At 48.2% G+C, this 25788-nt stretch overlaps 1 protein-coding gene across 7 annotated transcripts in view; it reads left to right on the forward strand.

Moving 5' to 3' along the window:
* Window positions 1-25788, forward strand: part of EFCAB8 (EF-hand calcium binding domain 8) — a 1715964-nt gene that overhangs the window by 62744 nt on the left and 1627432 nt on the right. The gene's annotated exons all lie outside the window — the stretch shown is intronic.

Genomic DNA, 25788 nt, shown 5'->3' on the forward strand with positions numbered 1-25788 from the left:
AGTTCAGTTAAGAGAATTGAGATGCGCCCCCTCCTGTTTCAGTTAATTATGAGAGGACTAAATAAGTTAAACTCATTTTACTGCCGTAGCTGTTTCAATCGAATTACCCATGCCCATTAAAAAAATTTGGCCATGGCTATAGCAATTGGGGGGCTTGGATCAGTGCATAGGATTCTTAAAGACTCATCATGTCTACGCATGCCAATTAATTGGCAAATAGATTTCACCCACCGTGATCGAGGTGCTACATATAAAGGAGAAAAAAACAAGAGATGACTTATGGATTCTTGTTGATCCCTGCACCTTGGGCATTTGTCGTCAGTTACTCCCACCCATTTTGCTGTAAATGACTTAGTTGGAAGGGTGCCTACTCTAAGTTGAAAATAGAGCTTACGATCATACTGCTTCCCTATAGCATCCCAGTACTGTTCCAACTTCGGGTGTTCCTTAAAGTCAAGAAAACGACCTGTTAGGTGAGAGGAAAGGCCCTTTGCGCGTGCTTTTGAGTTGACCATCTCCCAATACTTGGCCTTCATTATTTTTTTAGAAGGAAATATCGCATTTATAGGATCATCCCACAATTCCCCCATACCCAAGCTTTCTAGCAGGGATCTAATTGCCTTCAGCCAATATATTTTATGGAAGGAATCTTTTTCAATTATTTCCTTTAGGCCCCAGGCGTAATGCTGAAATTCCTCGGTCGTCCATATCCTACGCCAATACAATAATGGTCGTAGAGAAGCTAGATCTTGGACAGCTTTCCTACCCAGGTCCCACAGCAATGGTGTCAGGGGGGTACTTTGCGGGACACTGGTCGCTTTCCTCAAAAACTCATTTTCCGCGAAGGTCAAGCTTTTTAGGTTTTCAAACCCCCAGAGTTCAGACCCGTAGAGGGCCGAGCTTATCACCTTCGCCCCATAAATCTCCAAAAGTGGGCTGATTGGTTTCGACAATAAGGAGTCCTGCCTGCTGGTGATGTTTTAACGTAGCCAGATCTAATTGGCTAGTCCAGCACATCCCTCTGGAGGGTTACCCCCATATATGTAAAGGCATCAACCCTATCCAGTGAGGAATTATTCATATATATGCTCCCTCTGAACGGCTTAGAAGACCTAGAAAATGTATGTTCAGTAAGAACCATAAACTTTGTTTTGGCGGTATTTATTTCTAGTCCGCGATCCAGACAAAAATCCTCAAAGCGCCGGATTATCAAGGTATCGTCCGTGAACATGAGGATTGGCACTCGCTTGCCAACCATCACTGGGCATCGGTCGGGACCAGGAAAAGGAAGTCTGCCACCCCGTTCACGAAGAGTGAGAACAGGGTAGGCGCCATAACGCAACCCTGCCGCACTCCCCGCTCAACTGGGAAGGTTTCCGTAACCTCGACCCTGCCGTCCCCACCGAACCCGAGCAAAGGTGTCCTCATGCAAGCGAACGATTAGACTTAACAACTCAAGGGCCATCTCCAGATCTTCCAGGACCCGCCATAACTTATTACGTGGCACCAAATCAAAGGCCGCCCTCAAATCAACAAATACGGCTTATTAATAAACCGAAAAACCTGGTCTATCGTGCTGGTCTTGGGGCAAAAGCCAGCCTGGAGGTAACTCAAGATGTTCCCTTCTTCCATCCAGGCCTGAATTTTCCCCAAAACCAGCCGGCCCATGATTTTCTGAATGGAATCAATCAGGCTAATAGGCATATAATTGCCTGCTAGCGACTTGTCCCCCTTTTTATATAGAGGCACAATTTCTGCTCCTTTCCAGGAGTGGGGGACAGGCATCCCTTGGGCTGTGGCATTTGCTAGATGTGTGATATAAATTCGCCATCTTTTCTTGTCATTTAAAAATAAGTCAGCAGGGACGCAATCCATGCCTGGGGCGCATCCCTCAGTTACTGAGTCTAGCGCCCTGTCAGCATCCCTTAAGCTGAAGGCAGCGTCCTTATAGAATTTTATGACAAAAATGCCCTCACTTACGCCCTCTGCTCCCTTGGCGTACTGTGGCTTAAAATAATCGATCCATGAGCTTTGAGCGACATTATTTTGGGGACTATCATGACACCCACCCCTACCCCATTTAAAAATATCCCAAAATGATTTCGAGTTTTTGGACGCACACGCCACCTTGAGATCCTGCCACTAACTCTCTTCCCAAGCCTTTTTTGCAACAAACTGTCTATGCCTATAATTACATCGAGCCACTTTTTCTTTGCTGGGATCCTTAGTTTTTAATGCTAGGCCCAGCTCTACCCGGGCTTGCCTACAAGTATCGTCATACCAGCTCTCGGGTTTACTCCTTCGATCTCGCCTAGCTAAGCTAGGTTTACAAAAATATGTTTTAAGTTTAGTAAAGATGTTAGCATGGGCTTCCATAACCGGAGTATACAATAACCCGTATGTTACACCTGTCTCCATAGTTGCCAGTACCCCATCTAAATCCGTCTCAATATCACTCAAGGTATTAGGGTGCTCAGCAACTTGGCACCACTTAAGGTGGCGCTCATTGTTCGTTTCTGGGGGTATAGGCCACTGGGTCACTCTAACCGTTTCATCTAAGCCCAGTCTAAACAGTGCAGTCAGGGGGTTATGGTCACTCTCGATGCGAGGTATTACCTCCATATCCACCAGAGAGTGCCACGACTTAAGGTGGACAAGTAAATAATCTATGTTACTTGCCCTAATGCCATTATCATAAGTTTAATTACCCATCCTGTCTGACAGTGTTCGGCCATTGGCAGCCCTCAGCTGGTTCCCCATACAAAGACCCTTCAAGTGCATCGCGGCCTCTGTCCATTTACTAATAGGATTTAACTCCAATTGCGGAACCCCCCACCTAGAGTCCTCCTCATCCGTTAGATTCAGATCATCGAGTCCAAGTGGTTCGAAAGTTGTATTAAAATCTCCTGCAATCAATGAGAGCACATTAGCTGGCAGGGCCTCAATCAAAACTTCCAGGGCTGTTACCACATCAGATTTTCTCCCTCCTGGTAAGCCCCTGGCATAAACATTAAAAATATCAATTTTTAAGCTAGACGGGAAGCTAACTCTCACAGCAAGAATGTCACAATTAGACACCGGGAGAAATTGTATATTGCATTTTAAGTTCTGCCTAACCCATATCACCAGGCCACCTAGCGGGCGACCTACTTGTTTTTTAATAGCAGGGACATAAAAATTCAAGTAACCCAATCTAAAAAGAAAATATCAAATTTGTCGATAAAATCCAACTAATGTGGTTAAGCTAGTTTGGGACCCACACCCGCCAGGTTCCAGGATATGAATGTAGTCGGAAACACTGAACTCTTGCAACTGCCAGCACTCTCAGCCCCCAGTATAGAAGAAAAAGGCGCCAAGTGTTTAGTGCTCAGATCCTTCAACAGTGGATCTAGTCTACTAATCTGTGTGGTATCTGTACATTTGTTATGTTGCCTATGCCCTACAGTCTCTCCATGGGAACTTCCATGATTACTCACTGGGCCTATACTCCTGTCCACATCATCTTCAATTCCTGATGTTCTACTATCCCTAGTGCAACAGTCCGGCGCTTGCCGTCAATCACAATCCCCCAGCCCCGATAAAGCATCGAATCTGTTAAAGAGACTTATATTCCCTAAGGCGCAATGGTTCGGCGCCTCTCCCAATGGAACAATATTCCTCTGTGGGTGTTGCGGGGATGCATAAAAGTTAGACAAGGGTAGTGTTTGGATCAAGGGCAATAATTCATTTTGGGGCCAATTGCAAATGTATTTAACACACCTCCAGTCCCTAAAATGAATAATAATACAGTCCCTCACCATAGACTTAGGTCTCCTACCCACCCAATTCACTCTCCTTGCAAACAGAATTTCTGCACCTATGTTACTCGGCAGTGGGCGATTAACATTAAGCCAAAAGGTACATTTATTCTTAAGATCCATTTATGACTCCCTTTTCCCCTTGTCCAGTGGTGGAACCCCCACCAGGACCACCACATAAGGGGCTGATTCTGGAGGGATATCTATGTTGGGTAGAGTAGATGTACTATGTGCAAGGGGCAATTTAGGGATTGTGTGATCTTCAGCAGCAGGTCTACTACCAACTGCTTGGTGTGGCCCATCCCTCTGGGCTATATATTCAGTCCCTGTCGATTTAGTAGTTAGAGATACATCACAGGGCACCGAAGGGGCTTTCTGTGCGGTACTAATGCCACCTTTTGGTGCAACAGCGGAATTAGAATTAACAATACATTGCCCTGTAACATTTTTCTGCATTTTTCTGATGCATGTGAAAGTTCAAGTCACACAAGTCTGTTCTCAATGGAATCCAACCGATCGTATATTGGGTGACATATCTTCTTGAGCGTACCTTCCAGTCTTTTCCAGAACGACGGGCCCAAATGAGCTAATGCCTCTCCCCCCCACAAGCTTGTTGGCTTACCCCCTCTTTAGCAAGTAATGACGTTTGTGTGGGACTAGTAGATGTCCTTACGGGGGATTCTTCACTAGAAACATGCATTTTGCCAAGTTTTGCTTTTCTTCTCCCTACCTGCATTTGTTCCCCCGTGCGTTTCCTTTTTGCTACCCCCGTCACCTGCTGTACAGGTCCTAGTTTGGCATGGATGGCTGATCGAGTCTTAATATTAGGCGAAGGCACTCTCGTTACAATATTGTGATTACCCATGTCCTTGGAGCGATTAGAGCTTGTGTCCAAATTAACCACTGGCTGCGATATATAGGTTCTCTCATCCAGTATGTTCTGGTGATCCACTTGCTGGAGGACTGGTGACCTAGCCCTCGCCAGATTTCCCAATGAGGATCTCTTATCAAAGGGGATTTCGAGAGATAGTCTCTTTTCTGTGAGTTCTATATCTTTGGCCAAAGCTGTTGATACTCTGACGAGAAAATTGTCCAAGGTACCCATTAGAGATCCTCCAGTGGATTTTCTGCCATTCCCCCCAGAGATTGGTGAAGTTGCCATGTTTTTAAGAAAGAGACTGACCACCTTCTACTCCTGAATCACAGTTGCACCCCAAGCCAACTATTACACACAAAAACTAGGATACTGCAGCTCACTGACCATGGGTGCCGTCGCTGATGTTAGGGGGGTGGCCCGTCCCGTCCTTATCCGTGCTTGAACGGGCTTAAACGGGCCTGCCCTTGGCCCGGGCTTTGCCCGGCTCGTCCCGCGGGGCGGGACTATAGTGCTGGCTAAGTACACCTGGGCAGGGCGTGGCGGGAGGGCGTCTATCTCCCCCGCTGACTTCTGGGGAGCGTAGTTCTCCTCCTGGTCGTAGCCCCTCTGCTGCGGCCGGTAACAAAATGGCAAATGCTAGCGTTTCCCGCAAAGCGGGAAACGCTAGAGGTCAACAAAATATCAAAGTGGGGAGCGTGGTTCTCCTCCTGTTCGTGGCCCCCTCTGCTGCTGCTAGAAACACAAAAACAATTGAGAGCGTTTACACATTTTAGGTGAAGTCTATACTGGGTTTAGAGTTTGTTCTGACATGCACAAAAAAGAAATCAATGATTAGCTCACTTTTTTAAAACGTTTTTATTGGGTTTTGCAGATTTTATATGGAGCATTACAGATTGTGATCATGTGCGTCATAGTACATTACATAAGAAGTATCGTAGTAGTCCAAAGGCATAGCAGATTATTCAGTTGCATACAGTAGATGTTAGACGGTGCCAATTAGTGGGCCTAGATACTTTAGGTTGCTCCCGTGGTTGGTGGTGCCTCATTGCGTCCCACCCATAAGAAAAAACGAAACTGTTAACTTAGGGCGAACACTAGGAGGGGCGGCCAGAGAGCTGGTGAGTTTGGGCACGGTTCGAGTTCCACGTTGTCAATATGGGACTCAATACTAGTCTCAGGGATACTGTACTATGGTTCTCTGTTATGCCAGGCAGTGGTGGGGCTGACTATGTACTGGGGAAGGGTAGCCCTCATGGATATGAGCAGTCAGTACCTGCTGAGAGGAGTGCCCCCGGAAATCACAGATGAGCCCCAAGGCTGTGGGGGGTGCAAGAAATTTTTCGAAAATATGCCAGCAAAAGGGCCCATTGTGGGGAGATAGGGCACTGGCGAATCCGACGTAACTCCTCGTATCGGAGTGACTCCTCCGCAGCGCCCCATCTGCGCATCGCCCCCACTCGTGCTGCCACTGAACTGGGGGGCCTGTGGGCGCATGCCAGTGCAGTGTGATTGCGCCCTTGGCTAAAAGTAGGGACAGGGCTACAAAGCATGTGCGTACCTTCTGCTGCTTCCTGTGCTTGAAGAAACCCAGGGAGCAGGCTTCCCACGTGTATATATCTTGTCCCCCCTGTTATCTTCTGTAGTGTAGCATGGATGGCGCACCAGTAATGTAGGGACGAGCAGGACCATAACATATGCATCAGGGTTTTGACTTGGAGGAAAGCAAAGTGTGAGTCTCGGAAGTGGTGGTGGAGCTGTGCTGGTATTAGATAGGCTCGGTGTACTGTAGGGTAAAGAACTGTATGATCTTGAAACATGAGTTTCGGAAGACTTTCTTTGGGAATTCTAGGGCCTTTTTCCCGTTCCTTATCATGAAGCACCCTCCCTAAGTCCTCTTCCCATTTTTGGCGAAGTGTGTCTAGTGGTATGGCCAATAAATCACATTTGGTCCTGTACAACCTGGTAATGAGGGAATGGCCTGGTCCCATGGTGAATATGGCCTGAAGCATTGGGTGTGTCGGTGGTTCACCGCCGGACAGTTCCCAGTGGCGCTAGCAGGAGTGTATGAGTTGGCTGTGTAGGAGGAACTGCCCTGGGGAAAGTCCTCTCACTTAGGCTAATTGGGCAAAGGGGAGAAGCTCGCTCTCCAAGAAATGGGCCTCCACCTCAAGAAGTGAGCACCTGGTCCATGCACATAATTCCCCATCCGTATAATAGCTCCGGCCTCGGGGTAAGCCGACCAGAGGTAGCAGAGGGGTATAGAGCGGAACGTCCTGGGAAAGATGGTGTATCCTAGCCATACTAGCTTTTGCTATTGACACTTGTCGTTGGGCCTGACCCCCAATCGGAGTAGGCGGGGAATTGCTGGCAGCGGCCCGGCTTCCGAGCCCATCTCCCGAGATAGCGCCTGGCGTCCAGCGGGACAGCCATTGAAACTGCGCCACCAGGAAATAGGCTTCAAAGGATGGGGCTCCCAGGCCTCCCTGGTCTGTCTGCTACTTGGCCAGGGTTACTTGCCTGCAGCTGGCTCTCCAAATAAGGGAACAGAGGAGTGCATCCAGCTCCTTTAAAAAGGAATAGGGTGGGATGACTGGCAGATTAGCAAAGTAGCAAAGATTGCCAGGGCAATCTTGCCTATGAGGGCTAGGGGAGGTGTCCTCCAAAAACCTACCTGGTATCGTATGTCCACCAAGGCCCTGCAAAGGTTGCGCTCCTACCAGTCGCGAGAAGCATGCTATAGGTGAACTCCCATGTAGCAGTGGGCTTGTGCCTGCCAAACAAGGCAGGAGTCCTCAATGCGCACTTCAAATGGTGGTAAGTCTGGACTAAGTGGGCAAACGTCCAATATCTTCCATTTGACTTTTAGTCCAACATCTGCAACAAAGCCCACAAGCGTGGCGCGTAGGGGGTCGAGATCAGCCGTTATGCCCCTTATATACAGAAGCAGGTCATCAGCATACAGGGACACACTGTGACTCTCTCCCACCAAAGAAACACCCCAATCCAGCTTCTCCCTCCAGTGACGTATGGCTATGGGCTCTATAGCTAATGCAAAAAGCAGCGGGGAGAGCTGGCACCCCTGACTTGTGCCTCTGTCTATCTGGAAGAAAGCCGAGATGCAAGGGCCTAGATGGAGCTGGGAGGTGGGATTTGAGTGCAGTAACTTTGTGTACACTGTGGTAAATAAAATATTACCAATAATTTCAATAAATAAACAAAGTGTCATGCATTAAATGAGAGGCAGAGTCCGTGGTGTCCAAATCAAAAGGGCTTTATTTCCATAACTCGAGTTAGGGGAGAATCAGTTCCATCACCACTAAGGTTCAGGAAGGGTCTTCTTCCTTATTTTTCTGAGTACAATATATATATGCTTTTATCCTTGTACATAGGGAGGAACGCTCCAGGCAGAGCAAGAGAAAGAGAGATAAGAGCATGTGGGCGTGCATTTGAGGAGTCATAGGTGAGTCATAGGTGGGTGGATACATGGAGGGGGTTGCATGGCCAGCTGGAACTTTGCCCTACTTGTGTGCGCAACTTGATCATGACGTGCAACTGACGTGTGACTGGGGGGAGCTGACATTCAGTCTAGTAGGGAGGCCTTCAGTGTCAGGGCGACCAGCACGTCTGGTATTATCTGATATCTTGAGTCCGGGGATGTATTATCTGAAGCAAAGGTCGCTCATCACTAAGAGCCAGAGAGGGCATATATTTCTTCGTTCATTGCGTGGGGGCCGTGGGCTTTCTACGGATGCAAGCTCTGTAATTCACTTAAACGGAGACAGAAAGGCTAGGCCCTATCTCTGAAGACGGGTTCTGTTTACCTTCTTCACCAGGCAGGAATGTGATTCTGTAGAGCAAGCAGATAACTGTTGTGCAACATACTGTCTTGGCACCCCGTGCTGGGCCTCTTTCGGCTGAGCCAGAAGTATGCGAGGTCAGGGATACGTAACTGCAGCTCTCAGAGTGTCTGGAGTCATGAAACCCTAATTCAGAGACTGGCTCAGGCTGAGCCACAAAAAGGGTTCATCTTGAATTAAAAGTGCACAATGCAAACACATGGGCCTCAATGCAAAATTAACGTTTCTTACATGGGAGACTTGATGACTGGCATCCTAATGCTGGATGTAAATACAGAGGCCTCGTTATTCAGGCCACTAAGGGAAAATGCATGGGTGACATGCACATACATTAAACATAGGGTACACGCAGGGGACATATTGGTCATGTAAAATTTCATTTTCCTCATTCCCTCCTTGTCCCCTACTTTACCCTTTAGGACACATCTATATTCATGAGACCGTATAGTTGATCATACAGCATCATTTGTTCATCCTTTATCCTTGGATGTGGAACACAGGCAGTCGCAGAACAAGGCGGTTCTGAATAACAACAAGTCTCATGGCAGACTGCTCCTGGGTCAAGTTCGCCAGAGCAGAGGCAGTCACATTCACTACTGCTTCCAGAGTTCTTGTTAACCTACGTAACAGTTTACTGTTTTGGACGGGACCTATATATATAAAAAAATAATAATAATCCTTTGTTGAAATCTGTATATCGCTCCCAAGCTGTTTCAGTCTGATTGATCTCTGAGACATCGGTCTCTTTCCTTTGTCTAACATGCTCTAGTCGTGAATCTCGATGGTAATGGGATGGGGCCAGAAAGACGGGTGGCAGCAGGAACGCTATATAACATGTCCCACCCCAGTCTGAGGGCAGATGTACATAGGCTGTCTGACCGCAAATGAAATAGGTATGGCGTGATGCTTTGAAAGAAGACTGTCCTTTATCGTTAAACTCTACTACAGCTTTACACTCGCTGTGTCCCATATGTACTGAGCCTTTCTTTCTAACACACAAATCACCTTTTACCGGTAGTACTGAAATAAACGGTGGACCTATATTTTGCATGGGCTGAACGTTCAGCATCACAAAACTAACGGATGCATTTCCATGCTCGTACTCTTCATTTTCTAGATCGGTTCCCTTCCTTTGGGGAAGTCCGTCTTCGTCTGGAAAACATGCCTCATTCATTACTTTATTCAAGTTTCCATATATCCAGTCACCCTGGTAAACTATGGACTTTCTGTCTAGTGAGGTCATTAAGGCAAACCATGCTCCGCACGAACCATTGTGGGAGAACGGTCAAGGGAAGAAGGGCAGAACTCCCTTCGTCTTTTGATAAGGTGGGAGTTGGCCACATACCCAGCAATCAGTCGCATTGCTGGTCTGATGAGAACGGTGTAACATTCGAATAAAAGTATTGTTACGCAGGGCAAGTCGATATGACAGTTCATGGGGTGGCAGTTCACTGAATGTATGCTCTACGGTGTTGTTAATGGAAGAGTGCATATGTGAGGCAATAGGAGGAAAGAAAACATGTAGTATTAAACTAACACAGATTATAACGATGCACAGAAAAAAAAAGAATAATCAAAGAAACTATACATCTACTACGTAATATCTTGCAGTATTTCTCTTTCATTTTGCTCTTCTTACTATTCTCGTATGCGATCTTATACATGTCAGAAATCTAGTCTAACCGATTCACCACCTAGTGGACTTAACCAATTAAACCTCGTCTGACTTACTAGATCGTGACTTAGACCTATACTCTTGCTGTGGAGTCTTTTCTAGCAAAGGCGGCGCAAAGTCTGTAATGTCTTTAATGTCTTTATTCTTTACCAAAGTTCCAGATTGTCCAAAGTATCGTTTGCAATGATGGGCATGAAGCCATCCCTTTCTTCCTTCGACCTTGATAGCTGTCCTCGTGGTCAGTAACACTAACTTCGGCGCCTTCCAACGCGGCTCAAGGGGGCTTGATCAATCAAAGTTCCGCACGAAGACGAAATCACCAGGGACTATGGCGTGTTCCTTGACCTGGGTGTTGTCAGGGAAGGCGGCAGCAACCTGTGAACGACAAGAGAGTAGTGCAGACATCAAGGAAGGCAGGTTATCTGTCAGCATGTTACTGTCAACTTCAGTTATTTTCTTAGGCATAGGCGTACCCCACATATTTGGTGGTCTACCGAAAACTACTTCATACGGAGATAGGCCTGTTCTGGAATGAGCTACCATACGCATGTAAAAGAGGGCAACCGGCAAGGCTACCATCCAATCCACGCCCTTTTCTGCACAGATCTTTGCTAGTTTCGTCTTGATTGTCTGATTATGTCTTTCTACAAGGCCTGCTGCTTCAGGGTGTCGTACACAATGGAACTTCCAATTATATCCTAACAGAAGAGACACTTGTTTCATTAATTCAGAGGAAAATGGCTGACCATTGTCTGAGTAGACGACACGGGGCAATCCGTATCTGGGAAAGAATTCACGCACCAATTGCCTAGCGGTTGTCACAGCAGTATAATCTGGAACTGGATACGCTTCTGTCCATCTAGTTAGTGCACACACAACTACCAAGACATACTTGTAACCTCTACATCTGTCCATTTGGATATAATCCATCTGGAGGACCTCAAAAGGGTGGTCAGGAGGATGAAATCCGCCTTGTTCCACCGGGATGCCTTTACCTGGATTGAACTGGCAACAGATCATACATGTTCGTACTTTCTGTTTCGCTGCTGCACGCAGGTGCTTGTTAAACCAGATATTCTGTAAGCTGTCTATCATTGCCTTCTCTCCCAAGTGTGCTGGACTATGTGTTGTGTTTATGATTACTTGTACCATGGAATCTGGAAGAAACCATGTGCCTTTTCCCTTAGTCATCCAACCTTGGTCAGTCTGGACCCCTCCTTGTTCAGTCCATTTCTTTATTTCATCTGTAGTGGCATGTGTCTGTATGTCGAGTACATCTTGAGAAGGATCCCTGACTGTCATACTTTTTGTCAGTAATGGTACCTCTGTCCTTGTCGTGTCTGTTGGTGTCTGGGCTGTAAGTTTAGCAGTTCGGTCTGCCAAGTCATTACCCTGGGAAATGGTGTCTGTAACTTTGGTGTGAGCTTTGCATTTCAGGATGTCTATGGCTGTAGGTAAATGTATTGCTTCCAACAGGGCCTGAATAAGCGGGCCGTGCTGAATTTTGGCCCCATGAGAGGTCAAGAAACCTCTCTCCCTCCACAGTACTCCGAAGTCATGAACTACGCCAAAAGCATATTGTGAATCTGTATAAATGTTCACTCTCAAGTACTTAGCTCTTATGCAGGCTTGTGTCAGAGCGATGAGCTCTGCTGCTTGTGCTGACAGTGTGTCTATTCTTTGTGTCTCTATGACTTCAGTAGCAGTGGTCACGGCATATGCTGCTACTAACTCTCCTGCACTCGTTCTCATGCATGATCCGTCTACATAGAGTGTTAGGTCAGGGTCTGGAAGTGCAATATCTGTCAGGTCTTGTCTTGGTTTCGTCACTATATTCATTACTTCCACACAGTCATGTGGTGGTGCATTTACTGTACTTGAGGGCAAAAGTGTAGCAGGGTTCAGAATGTTACATCGTCTGATCTCTATGTGTGGTTGAAATAATGTCAGTTCATATCCTGTCAGTCTCGCTACAGTCAAATGTTGTGTCTGTGTCCTGTTTAAGAGAACCTCCACTGCATGTGGTACCTGTACTGTCAGGGGGTGTCCCAGCACTATCGAGTCACTTTGTCTTATGGCTAGGGCTGTTGCCGCAACCGATTTCAGGCACGCAGGCAGAGCCTGGGCCACTGGGTCCAGTGTACTAGAAAAATAAGCACAAGGCTTGTGTTTTCCTGCTTGATCTTGTGTGAGGACAGATAACGCTGTTCCATCCCGTTCAGTTACGAAAAGCATAAAAGGTTTACTGTAACTAGGAGTCGCTAGAACTGGCGCTTGACATAATGCTCTTTTTAATTCCTCAAATGCCAAGGTATGTTCTTGTGTCCATGGGAGGACAGTCGAAGACGCTGCCTCCTGTGTTGTCAATTGTATGAGTGGTTTGGCTAGATAGGCATACTGGGGAATCCATTGCCTACAGTATGAAGTGAGGCCAATGAAGGCCCGTACTTCCTTTTGTGTCTTGGGCTGTGAAAAGTTAGAAATGAGCTGTATACGTTCTTGTGTTAGCTGACTACCCTCCTTGGACAGCAAGTGTCCAAGGTACACCACTTGCTGTTCACAGAATTGTAACTTTGAAGGGGACACTTTGTGCCCCTTGTCTGCCAGAAAGTGTAAAACTGTCAGTGATGCATTTTCGCATTCTGGTTCTGATCGTGCTGTAATTAGGATGTCGTCTACATACTGGAGTAGTGCAGTGTTGGGAGGCATGCTAATACTATCCAGCTGTCTTTTTAATGCCTGACTGTAAATGCTAGGGCTTTCTGTAAAACCTTGTGGAGCTCTCGTAAATACAAAGCTACGCCCTTTTAAACTAAATCCGAAAAGATATTGGCTATCTGGATGAATGGGAACACTAAAGAAAGCATTCTTCAAATCAATGACAGTAAAGAACGTTGCCTCAGAATCAATAGCAGTCAGTAATGAAGAAATGTCTGGAACCACTGGATATTGTGGTACTACACATTTATTCAATTCTCGTAGGTCAACAACTAGTCGGTACACTGGTAGCACACTAGGATCTGATCGTTTAAGGATAGGAATGACAGGTGAGTTACATACATTCGAGTCAGTCTCTACCACTACCCCTCGTGAAATGAGCTCGTCAACTATTTTCAATAAGGCTACTTCGGCATCAGGTGGTAACTTGTATTGTCTAATACGTGGTAGTACTACTCCTGCTTTGAGAGTGACATGATGTGGTGTTATGTTCATGTAACCTACGTCAGTCGGTCCTTGTGCCCATAGGAGCTGTGGCACATTCTGGAGTCTGTGGTCAAAATCAGTCAGCACATAATGTCCCTTAAAATCACGTAAGAACAGTCGCACTCCCTCTGGAGAACAACAGATAACTGCTCCTAGTTCTTTTAATGTCTTCATACCAAGTAAGTTTTCTGGACATGATTTAGTAAGTAGCAAGTCTGTGGTACGTGACAGTGGACCAACCCCGAGGGAGACTGGTTTCGATACTTCATTAACAATAGGCTTTCCTGAAAATCCCAGGGAAACATTCTGTGAGCCCGAGAGAGGTGCCCCTGGAACCTCGTCATGGCTGATGGTAGTTCTGCTCGCCCCTGTGTCAATTAGAAACTTTCGGTCCTGTCCTAGTACACGACTATGTACATACAGACCCTCTTGATCTACAGGAACCTCAATAAGGGGCAAGCCAACTTCCCTCTCAAGGCTGTTTCATGAGAACTGTTGATATTCTGGATAGTCAGACTGTGTGTACTGATACATTTGTGGTGTGGCATGAACAGGCGGTGGTGGAGGTGGAAAATTCGCTACTGTCTGCTGTGAGTTCTGTTGGGTGCTATTTTGCCTAGGAGTGTATTGTCGTTCTTTTGTCTTGCCTGTAGCTATATTGTGTTTCAGGACAGCACATTCCTTTACATAGTGACCTGGTTGTTTGCAATAATTACAGTTCCCCTTGACAGGTGTCGTGCTATTTTTGTTCGTATTTGCCGGTACCGTTTGGGCAACCAGCACCTTCATTTTTGTCTCTTTCATGCGTCTTTTTTCCTGATCCTGCTCTTCTCTAATCCTGTTCTGGTGATATTGTAGCATCTGTAACATTTGTGAAGGGCTGTTTGCTTGCCAAGTACTCTCAACCTTCAGTACTCTATTCTTGATCTGGGGTAAGGAATTCTCTACTAATTTGCTCACGAAAAGATGTGGATATGATTCGCTACCTGGCTTAAGGCCACTATTAATAGTAAAGCATTTCTCAAATCTAGAATAGAAATCACTTGTGTCCTCTTCTTGTTTTTGTTTACAGGCTGAAATAGCATCCCAGTCTTCCTTTTTAGTAATCAATAGTCTCGGTAAAACCTGTATCAGGAGTTCAGGCAGTTCCTTAGCTTTGTCCCCAAGACCAACCCCCGGGAGCCTGCCTTTTTCTTCCGTTTCTAGTGCAACCCAACTTAACTTTTTCTCGCCTACCTCCCAGTCTTTTTCCTTAAGCTTTTCATAAATACCTGCAGGCAACAGTACTTTCAATAATTTCAGAATGTCAGCGTACGTATAATCTCCTATGCGGAGGATGTCTTTTAATTCTCGGTGAAACCCCCCCGGGTCTTTATCATGGCAGGGCAACATCTTTTTCATTTCCAGTATTTCTAATTTCGTCAAGGGGGTGTAAACATACACCCGTTGAAGCTCATTGTTTACATCTTTGACGGGATGTACCTCTCGTAGGGGGTTCTGTCTGTCTACGTATAGGTGCTTTCTGTCGTGGTGTGGGGCGGGAAGCATGCATGTGGTCAGAGAATTCAGGTACTTATGTCGTTGATCCAGGATGACATTAATTAATTCAGTACCCAGGCCTGTCCATCTGTCTAGAAGCATGTCGTCCAATAATTTATACAATTGACCGGGATCGGAATATTGACTCTCATACAACGTTATTAAATGTTGGACCATGTAAATACCAGCCAAACGCTGTTCGTTTGGTGGAAGGCTCAAGAAAGTCTGGGCCACTATATCACTACTATATATATTAGAATTTGACACCCACTGGGTGGCTGACCGGGCCAACTCCATTTCGTGTGGGGTGGGAGATCGTTCGCTCCCTATCCGTTGTTTCAGGGCTGTTTCAGTAGCTTGGAACAGATTTTCAAGGGAATATCTTTCTTTTATAGCTGGCCCCTGTTTACGGTAGTCGAGGCACTTGGGCCTGTCAAACCGTCGTGCATTGCCTACATAATTCATTTTGTCTTTTGCCTTGTTTTCTGAATCTACCTCTTCCGTTGATGACTCACCCTTCTCGTCAGACCCTACTCTGTGTATTGCTAATATTTCCTTTCGTATTTTCTTGTACATGCTATCTGTCTGTCCCTGTTTATCATGCCGACCGGCATCTATGTGATCACTCCATTCTATCAAACCTGGATTTACATCTCCGTCTCCTCCGTCTTGTTCCCTGACCAGGCAGTTAATAAGAAAACGTAGGATATAATTCTTAACCCCAACCTTTCTGTGTAGCATAGCTTGTACTATACAATCGGGTTCCTCCCCCGTTCTAATGAAACGGTACATTTTATCTAGGTGCTCTTTCATGTCTGGTAGTTTGTCCAAATATGCGACGGCTTGTCTTAGTCTTAGTGAAATCACGAGCATTGAACCCTTTCCTGGTTCTGGATCATATACACAATGTGGAATTGCTACATCTACAGTAGGCACCCCTCCTCCTACTGCCCCGGGCCCCGCGTCTTCTTTTACGAGCTGCTGGAGCTGATCCGCTGGTGGGGGCGGAGGGAAATCTGCGTTTACGTAGTCCGGTGCGGGCTCTTCTAGATAGGAGGAAATAAAAGCCTCTGATACTGTCGGCTTCTTTCTACATACTCTAAAGGGTACAGGTGGTGGCGTTCGCGACCTACTGGGTGTTTCTGAGGGGGTCATTCTAGCTAGTTCTTCCGAGAGGACGGGATAAATACCAGTAACAATGGCATTTCTTTCTCTATCAGCCTGTTCTGCCTTGACCCGTTCCCCCTCCTCCCGCAGTTCTTTTTCTTTGGCTTTTTCCGCTGCTTGTTTAGTTCTCTCTGCTTTGTTCAATTCTTTCTCTGTTCTCCTATGTGACTCTTTGCGCCATAACTCAATGGCATCTTTCTGAGAGGGTCTTGATTTCCTTTTCCATAGCGCTTCCTCTACTCTCATAATGCATTCAGAATCCCATGTTCCTGAGACAGGCCATCTATATTTCTCCTCCAAATCCTTCGTGTAATCTACCCATAAGTCTAAAAACAAAATAGCGTCTAGCCCGTGCTTATTATACATAAAATGACCAGGTGTGTCTCTAGGCGGGATGTTAACTGACTCTTCCGCCGAGGGGGGAGAGCGATTGGGACTCCATTTCCCGGCGTCCCCTCGCTGCCACCAGGGGCGCCGACCTGCCGCATCACTCACCAGCGCCCGGAGGCGCATAAGAGCCAGCCGCCCCAGCGGCTGAGCGGGGGCCACTACTTGCTGGGGGCACTGTTACCGGACATTACCTGTGGGGGTCCCGGGTCCCGTGGTTGCTTTCTGCCGTTGTCTGCCTGCTTGCACACGCTCTCCCCCGCCGCCGCTTGGACATCGCGGCCGCCGAGGGGGGAGAGCGATTGGGACTCCATTTCCCGGCGTCCCCTCGCTGCCACCAGGGGCGCCGACCTGCCGCATCACTCACCAGCGCCCGGAGGCGCATAAGAGCCAGCCGCCCCAGCGGCTGAGCGGGGGCCACTACTTGCTGGGGGCACTGTTACCGGGCATTACCTGTGGGGGTCCCGGGTCCCGTGGTTGCTTTCTGCCGTTGTCTGCCTGCTTGCACACGCTCTCCCCCGCCGCCGCTTGGACATCGCGGCCGCCGAGGGGGGAGAGCGATTGGGACTCCATTTCCCGGCGTCCCCTCGCTGCCACCAGGGGCGCCGACCTGCCGCATCACTCACCAGCGCCCGGAGGCGCATAAGAGCCAGCCGCCCCAGCGGCTGAGCGAGGGCCACTACTTGCTGGGGGCACTGTTACCGGACATTACCTGTGGGGGTCCCGGGTCCCGTGGTTGCTTTCTGCCGTTGTCTGCCTGCTTGCACACGCTCTCCCCCGCCGCCGCTTGGACATCGCGGCCGCCGAGGGGGGAGAGCGATTGGGACTCCATTTCCCGGCGTCCCCTCGCTGCCACCAGGGGCGCCGACCTGCCGCATCACTCACCAGCGCCCGGAGGCGCATAAGAGCCAGCCGCCCCTCCCGCATCGCGGGACGCGCGCGGGACTAGCCGGGCTAAGCCCGGGCAAAGGGCGGGCCCTCTGTGGCCCTCAGAGGCCAGAGGAGGACGGGACGGGCCACTACACTTGGTTATACTACAGGAGGAGGTAAAATCAGATGCTAACCTTTCCCCCTCTGTTGTTTTGATTTGTACATTGTTCCTATCGGTATTCTGTTCCCCAACCACGATGTCAATCTGGGAAGAATTGAATGCCATGTGCGGTACAAACTATGCCCAGGATTTATTAACTCCCCCCATAGTGGTCAGAGACAATGAACTAATAAATTTCACACCTCCCGCATCCCCCGAACCAACTTTTTGTAGCCCCCATATATCACACACTTCGGATAAAGTGGAGACTCGACCAAACGACCCCGTATCCCCCCTTCATTTGACCCTGCTGGCCCAAATCGAACGAATGTTAAACAGTGCTCTATCACCACTGGTCGCAAAAATTTATGATCTGGGGGAGAGGCTGACCAGGATCGAAAACACTGTAATAAGGTCCCTCCCACCAAATGCCAACATGATGATATCCACATCCTCTACCCTTACTAACGTTCATGAAAGGCCTATGAATAATGCTTCTACCATACTTCCCATTTGTGACCCCCCTCCTATACCACCCATCCTAAGTGGTAGCAACGCTCCTCTTAATACCACTCATAGACTCCTGGAAAGAAGGCATCAATTGGACCTACCCCCGGAAGCCGCGCCATACGTTACCGTGCTCTCTGGGGTCCCTGAACTCACCCCGGGTAAACGTGAACTACAGCAGGACCTAATGAATAAAGCCATTTTCTGGCTTAAAAACCATAGACCTTTACCATCTGTTTTAGACGGCGGGATATTGAGCGTCAGGAGGGTGGGGTGGCTTGGTTCCCTGCCCAAAAATGTTCCAGGAGATCTGATTTTAATTAAGTTTAAGGACAGAAACATTGCTCCCTTTTTACGTTCTACCCAACATAAGGTTGGAGATGGCTCCATCCGTATCTGGGATCTGCATGACTTTTATCCCGGCCCCGGTGTACCAAATTACTATCATACCTGATGACAAAGGAGGATTCTGTGTATTTTGGATTGGGATCATGAATAGTTTTATTCGTCAAACTGCCTTAGCTTGTCCTAAACAGTTTTTTTTTTTTTTTTTTCTTTTAATTATGTTTTGATTTGCTGGATTGGTTCTCTGTATGTTTGCATCTTTTTTCTGCTTGCTTTTATGGTTTTAAATTCAAAAGCCGAATAAAGCTTATTTTGAAACTTTGACTCTTCTAGTATACCTTTCCTGGTCCCTATCTTGACGTAATTTTGAAAACAGTGGCATGTTGAAACCAACACAATGAAAACACAATACACATAGAATAGACTGACTGAAACAATCATTCACACTACAATACTAAAACACTAAAACAGATACAGTCTAACCTGATACATGGAATAAAAACATGTACTTGAAAACAGTTAACTTTATGCACTGGAATACAGTACAACCATACCGGTCCCAGAAATGAGACACGTCTTTACCGTGCCCACGTTTACCGTGGACCCGTCTTTATCGTGTTCGTGTGAACGGACACGTCTTTACCGTGTTCAAATAAATGAACCCGTCTTTAACTTTATGCGTTCCCCATAGTGGTACTCACCGGGAAGCAGAACTTGAAGGCCTCGGAAACTTGATACTCGAAACTTGATACTACGCATGCGCCTCGGAACAGGTGGGCCTTCGGAACCTCGGACCTTGCTCTCTCACGGGTTGGGCTCTGGTTCGGATGATCCGCGATCCTCACCGCCTCGTGTGGACGCCTGGTCGCAGTCCGTCTCCTCCGTGGGCCTGAGGGAGTAAGCAGGAAGTCCCGCTGCGTGTGCACGTTGAAGTCCGTCACGGCTGTGGAAGGGGGCAAAGGCTGGACCTACGTCTCCGGCGTGTGGGGAAAGGGATTAGTTCCTGTTCGGGCGCCAGATTTATGTGGTAAATAAAATATTACCCTGTCATAATTTCTATAAATAAACAAAGTGTCATGCATTAAATGAGAGGCAGAGTCCGTGGTGTCCAAATCAAAAGGGCTTTATTTCCATAACTCGAGTTAGGGGAGAATCAGTTCCATCACCACTAAGGTTCAGGAAGGGTCTTCTTCCTTATTTTTCTGAGTACAATATATATATGCTTTTAATCTTGTACATAGGGAGGAACGCTCCAGGCAGAGCAAGAGAAAGAGAGATAAGAGCATGTGGGCGTGCATTTGAGGAGTCATAGGTGAGTCATAGGTGGGTGGATACATGGAGGGGGTTGCATGGCCAGCTGGAACGTTGCCCTACTTGTGTGCGCAACTTGATCATGACGTGCAACTGACGTGTGACTGGGGGGAGCTGACATTCAGTCTAGTAGGGAGGCCTTCAGTGTCAGGGCGACCAGCACGTCTGGTATTATCTGATATCTTGAGTCCGGGGATGTATTATCTGAAGCAAAGGTCGCTCATCACTAAGAGCCAGAGAGGGCATATATTTCTTCGTTCATTGCGTGGGGGCCGTGGGCTTTCTACGGATGCAAGCTCTGTAATTCACTTAAACGGAGACAGAAAGGCTAGGCCCTATCTCTGAAGACGGGTTCTGTTTACCTTCTTCACCAGGCAGGAATGTGATTCTGTAGAGCAAGCAGATAACTGTTGTGCAACATACTGTCTTGGCACCCCGTGCTGGGCCTCTTTCGGCTGAGCCAGAAGTATGCGAGGTCAGGGATACGTAACTGCAGCTCTCAGAGTGTCTGGAGTCATGAAACCCTAATTCAGAGACTGGCTCAGGCTGAGCCACAAAAAGGGTTCATCTTGAATTAAAAGTGCACAATGCAAACACATGGGCCTCAATGCAAAATTAACGTTTCTTACATGGGAGACTTGATGACTGGCATCCTAATGCTGGACGTAAATACAGAGGCCTCGTTATTCAGGCCACTAAGGGAAAATGCATGGGTGACATGCACATACATTAAACATAGGGTACACGCAGGGGACATATTGGTCATGTAAAATTTCATTTTCCTCAACACTGGGAGCTTAGGTGACACCCTCATGCGGGTGAGTACTGCAAATATGTAAGACCAGGTCAGGGTATCAAATGCCTTTTGCAAGTCTAGGATGAGACAGGCAGTGCAGGGAAACCTACCCATCACCTGGTCTTGGACAAGGAAAAGGCGACAGATGTTTTGGGAGGTGCTACGGCCGGGAGCAAAGCCATTCTGATTAGAATGTACAAGCTCCGGGAGAACCTGAGCATATCAGTATTTTGCCTAGGATTTTGTAAATGGCCCCAAGTATGGCAAGTGGCCTTTAGGAGGCCAACTGAGTAGGGTCCCTATCTGGTTTTGAAATCAAGACCAAGTGTGACTTGCAAAGGGAGTGGGGGAGCTCGCCGCTTTCCAGAGCCGCCCTGTACATTGTTGCTAGTCGAGGCGCCAGGAGGGGTGAAAATGTGTTATAGTATTCTAAAGGCAGGCCATCTAAACCCGGGGTTTTGATCTGGGCCTGGACAAGAATTGCCTGCTTCATGTCAGCAGGGGTGATCTCCGCGTACAGGGAGTGCCTCGTCTGTTGATTACGTCCGAGTTTTTAGCTGTGCCAGTATATAGCTGAATAATTGTCAAAGAAGGCTTGCAAGAGGTCGGTTTGAGTATGGGCCCGGTCGCCATTGGGAGCGATCACGTCCGATACAGGGCAGGAAATTGAGTCTTGTCTGATGAGCCGCGCTAAGAGTGCGTCTGGCCCATCACCTTCTCCATGCACCCTGGCGGCATGGGCCTTAAAATTATATCGCTTCAGGTCCTTGAGGAAGGCTGTGTAGGCGGTTTTCACCTCTGCCAACCGGGGTGCGAGTGTCTGCCACATTCGGCTGCCCTCAAATCAATCTCACTCTCTGTCTCTGTCTCTGTCTCTGTCTCTCTCTCTCTCTCTCTCTCTCTCTCTCTCTCTCTCTTTGTCTCTGTCTCTTTGTCCAGTGGTTTTGGTTTTCAGCAAAGTAATCGCGGATGCGTACCAGTCGTCTTTGTCATCTGCCCTGTGAATTTCTTGGAAAGGGACCCCAAGACGAATCCACACCAGAGTCCCTCGCACGTATGCTAAGTTGGTAGTGGCGCAAAGAATGTCCCTCCAACACCTATACAGCTTGTCCACATCCCCTGCGTGAGGTGTCTCTACTGCAGATCGTCGGCTCTCTTCTCTAGCTGGGTTACACGGCCCAAAGATCAGGATGGCAGCCTGATGATCCTTCATAAGCCTTTGTAGGGCAGTAAGGGTTTTCTTCCCATCTGCGATTCTTATCAGTGAGATTGCTATGGTCGTCTTGGAGAAACCTAATGTCAGCTGCCAGGGCTCCAGACCTGTCCTCCATTATGACCCTGGAGTGCTCTATCGCTGTCAGCACTTTGTCCAACTTTTCGGATGTATTGATGTTCTGCACTCCTTCTTCATTCTGCAGGAGATCGAGGCCTGGTGAGGTATGCCGCGCAGCGGCTGGTGTCTGGGCCCCAGAGGCCGAGTGTAGTCTGCCCATGGTGTAGGGTGCTGGCACAGCTCTGGATAAGGAATCTGGGGCGTGGTTTGATGCTTGTTACATCCCAGATGTCTGCTGTGATGAGCTATGGGTGGCCTGTGAGGGCCTGTGTGTCAGGGGTTTGTATAGCTGCGTGCTGCCCTGCTCTGTGGCTAGTGGGGTCGCAGGTTGGTATAAGAGGCGACCGGCTGGTAGGAGAATCATGCCCAAGGGGTGCAACAGATGAAGGGTCCGGGCTGAGGTTCCTGCCACCTTCCAGGCTGGCACGAAGTACACACTGTGATTTAGATGTGAAGTCACTGCACTGCAGAGCCCAGGCCTGAGCGGGGTGAGTTAAGAGAGGGCACCGGGTAAAGACTGGGAGGTGCAGGGTCTCATCCCCCTGACTGTGCCCCTTTCACCTCGATGCTGCTGGTGCCGATGTATGGGTCAAGTATAAGAATGCCTCCTCTCATCGGGCCCGGGGTAGTACAGATAAAGTCAGGAGGGGTGCCAGGAAAAAGTAGGAAGAGGCAGGGCCCCCACCAGCAGCCCAGCAGCAACCTCTTGCACCTCAGGCCCAGGCCCGAGTGGGTTGAGTCAAGGGAGACACCAGGTAGAGGCTGATAGGTGCAGGGTCTCAACCTTGCTGCTGGTGCCGATTTAGGGGTCGAACGTCAAAATGGGCCTCCCCCACGAGCGATGCGGCAGGGGTCTCCACTCTTTGGGCCCGGGGGTGTACAGATAAAGTCAGGAGGGGTGTCAGGAAGAGGCAGGAAGAGACAGGGACGCAACTCCCTGACCACAGTCTCCCCTCCCTGAGCTCGAGCAGGGCGTTGAGTCTGGGGCCAGGCTTCGTGGGGGGCCCACCCCTGCAAGACAACAGAGTTTGGTCGCCTCTCTGCCATGTCCAGAGTCAGTTCAGCAGTGTCTGAGAGAGCACCGGATAGGGGCTGTGAAAGGCTGGGCCCTTACACTCCTGGGGGCGACCCCAGCACCTCGATTATGGCACCGATTCAGGGTGTCCAGCCCTCCGCCCTGTTGCACCGCTTCCCTCCTCACCTGGAGTAGTGCTGCGTGCATAGAAGACAGTGTCCTGGCAGGCACATCCAGCGCAGCTGTCTGCATCATGCAGTGTCTTAGAGTTCCGCCCCAGTAAGCGGGTAGGCCTCAGGGAGGAAGGCACAGAGGGCAGGCCCTGAGACCGTCGCTCAAGCAGCCAAGCTTAATTTCTTGCCTCCTCTCTGTCTAGACACCGGGGTACAGGGCGAGTTCCCGGTTGTCTGCCCCTGCGATCACTGCTGCCCTGCTGGGGGCCGACAATGTTGTGCTGGCAGTAGTAGCTCCTCCCTGTGCCAGGCTTACGAAGCAGGCCCTAGGGTGGGAGAGATGCCCACCAGGCTAGACCCCTCTGCCTGCCGCTGTATCTTTCTTCCGCTCTGGATGGAACTTGCTGGAGGGTGGCGCAGCCAGGTGGGGGCCCCCGTTGCAGCACCTCACAGGGGCCCCCATTAAGGATCCGGGATCACTGCTTCCTGCTGCCTTCCAGGGAAGAGTTACATTGCGGCCATGCAAACTGGTGGGGACCGGGCGCTGCCATGTTGTGAGAGGCCGCCAGCCTCTCTCAGCTCCTGAACTCCATTGCAAGGACCTTGACAAGGGGGCAGCAAGTCCTGTGGGACTCCTCGCAGTGTTATCTCACCCCTGCGGTGTACAATCGACCAGGATGGGTGCCTATGGGCAGACTCATCCACGGAGGTATAGGAGCGACGCTTGGCTGGCTCGGCCACACCCCCCTCAATTACTAGCTCACTTGCTGATTTTCTTGCTCTGTGCTGGAAACCATTAATCATTTTTACTTCCCAGGTCTGGCATGGTGGTCTTGCACTGGAAATTCCTGTGTGTCTAAACACCCACCCTTCACATTCTGGCCTTCTGATAGCGTTCAGTTGGTGGCCATGTTGCTCCTGTGTCACAGGGAAATAGTTTTCCAATGGCTAAACCATCTTAGACTTTGGTGTCCGAAACTAGAAGTTTCACCACATCTAAATGAGACAAGGGACTATGAGTTTGGCAAGGCGGGAGCCCTGTCAAACTCTAAATGAGCCTCCATGCTGTGTCTCTTAGACTGGTCTTACACATTCTAAATGTTCAGATAATACCCCAGGGTTGGTGTTTTCTTTAGACTCTTACCATAACTTATGTTTGGATTGGTTTGTCAGTATTACACTTAATATGAACATCCTCATATAGGCAACTATATGGTAACAGTGGTAAAACTTTGAGATAGGTCTGTGTCTTTTGTTTCCTTGGTAGTATCTATGCATTAATGTAGGAAATCTGCCTTTTCAGTGTATCCACCTCAATTTCTTTTGCCTTTTGTTGGACCCTATATATTTACTGGCTTTAAAACTCTGTGCACTTTGCACCTGCTACCCAGAAGTAAAGTTCCTGTGCTCCCTCTTTAAAAATGTTCTAATTGGTATATTAACCTTCACATATGTCCCTAATATATGGTACACGGTGTATCGATGGCCTCCAATTTAAATGCCATTAGTGGACTTCCGCACCTATTGTGCCATCTACTACATTAGTAGTGTGAATGTGACTTCAGGCCTTTCCTGTTTTCTAAAAACCGCAATTCACCTTGTGAAAATAAACCCTTTTGACAGGTAGAAACTTTCCGTTTAGATGATAATAAGTCACCCCTTTGTAGGGGTTGGAATACCCAAGACAGGGTGCATGGTATTTAAAAGCAGGACATGTAGAAATTCAATGTTAACGTACTTATTTTCAAGGTAGGCTGGCTGGCTGGCTCACAGAGAAGCACTGGAAAGCAAAACTAAAGACTAATATGGTAACTCCGGAATGGGACTAGCTAGAAAATAATTAAACTACTATTTTAATAGTTATATTAAAACCCAATTCAGTTGTGAAGTCTAATTTTTAATAACTATTAAAGAAAAGTAACTTTTAGAAAGTTACCTTTCCCCTACCTGAAGCACCTGGAGGCTAGCTTGCATTACTTATTTGGCTTCACCCAGCCTGTTCTTGACCTGAGCATGATGTTAATATGGTGTAAAATCCTTCATGGAGCTACACAGTAGGTCACTGTGATTTACGGGATGACCTGAATGGGCAGGACTGACTCCTTTAGGCTCAGCAGAAAGGCGGTGGTGGGTGGCTGTGAGCATCCTTTTTAAAATACAGTGTCAAATCCTGCTTGAGTATCAAATCGTGCTTGACAGGCCTGCTGGGTTTTACATATAAACTTGGGGTGCACTTGAAAGGAAGGAGACAGGATTCCCAGACAATTCTTGTTTATCCACTGTCTGGTTGCTGAAGTATTGTACTTCTGTACATATCAGAATTCTGTGTGTGGGTTTGGTATGGGCACAGTGGCCTCTTTAAACTGGATTTTAATGTTAGATGTGGAAGGATACTAGAACTATCATATACACTTCCCACACACACCCCACAAGCCTTAGAGTCCAAATTGATTGTGGCTGAAGGCTTTTGCCATCTTGAAAATGCCCAAAGTGGGTAGTGTTGGCCCTACTCACTAGCTAGTGCCAGGCATAAATGTGGCACCTACGGGCACTCACTTAAGAACACTGCTGGACCGGAGGAAGAACAAAAGGGTGACCTGCGTTTGTACCCTGAACAAAGAGGTGGACTCCAAGGGTCATATGGCTGCCCTCCTGTTCAAGCTAAAGGTATACAACAAGCTACAAGAGGCCTTTATTGGAACTGCCCAGCTGACCAGTGACACCTGGACTGGACCCTGCTGTTGGCCTCTGCCTGACACCCTATGACTCTGTCAG

The sequence above is a fragment of the Lissotriton helveticus genome, chromosome 7 (assembly GCF_964261635.1).
Source record: "Lissotriton helveticus chromosome 7, aLisHel1.1, whole genome shotgun sequence".
Taxonomy (NCBI): Eukaryota; Metazoa; Chordata; class Amphibia; order Caudata; family Salamandridae; genus Lissotriton; species Lissotriton helveticus.